This window comes from Penaeus monodon, chromosome 21 (assembly GCF_015228065.2).
Source record: "Penaeus monodon isolate SGIC_2016 chromosome 21, NSTDA_Pmon_1, whole genome shotgun sequence".
In the NCBI taxonomy this organism is placed as follows: domain Eukaryota; kingdom Metazoa; phylum Arthropoda; class Malacostraca; order Decapoda; family Penaeidae; genus Penaeus; species Penaeus monodon.
In genome coordinates, this window is record NC_051406.1 from 20,087,902 (window position 1) to 20,088,104 (window position 203).

Below are 203 nucleotides of genomic sequence, written 5' to 3' on the forward strand. Positions count from 1 at the left end.
CCGCGTAAGTTTAAAGGGATAACAAACTGCACAAAATGGGTTATGGACTAAAAAAACACCCACTTTTCTACGTAATAAAAACTTTTTTGTCTCTCCAAATGGACACTATCAATCACACTTACTCACCTAAATTTTTTCCCGGGTTGCTGAGGTTGAGAAATGACTATCCTGGTTTCACTCTTATAAACTGTCTTTCCCGTCGG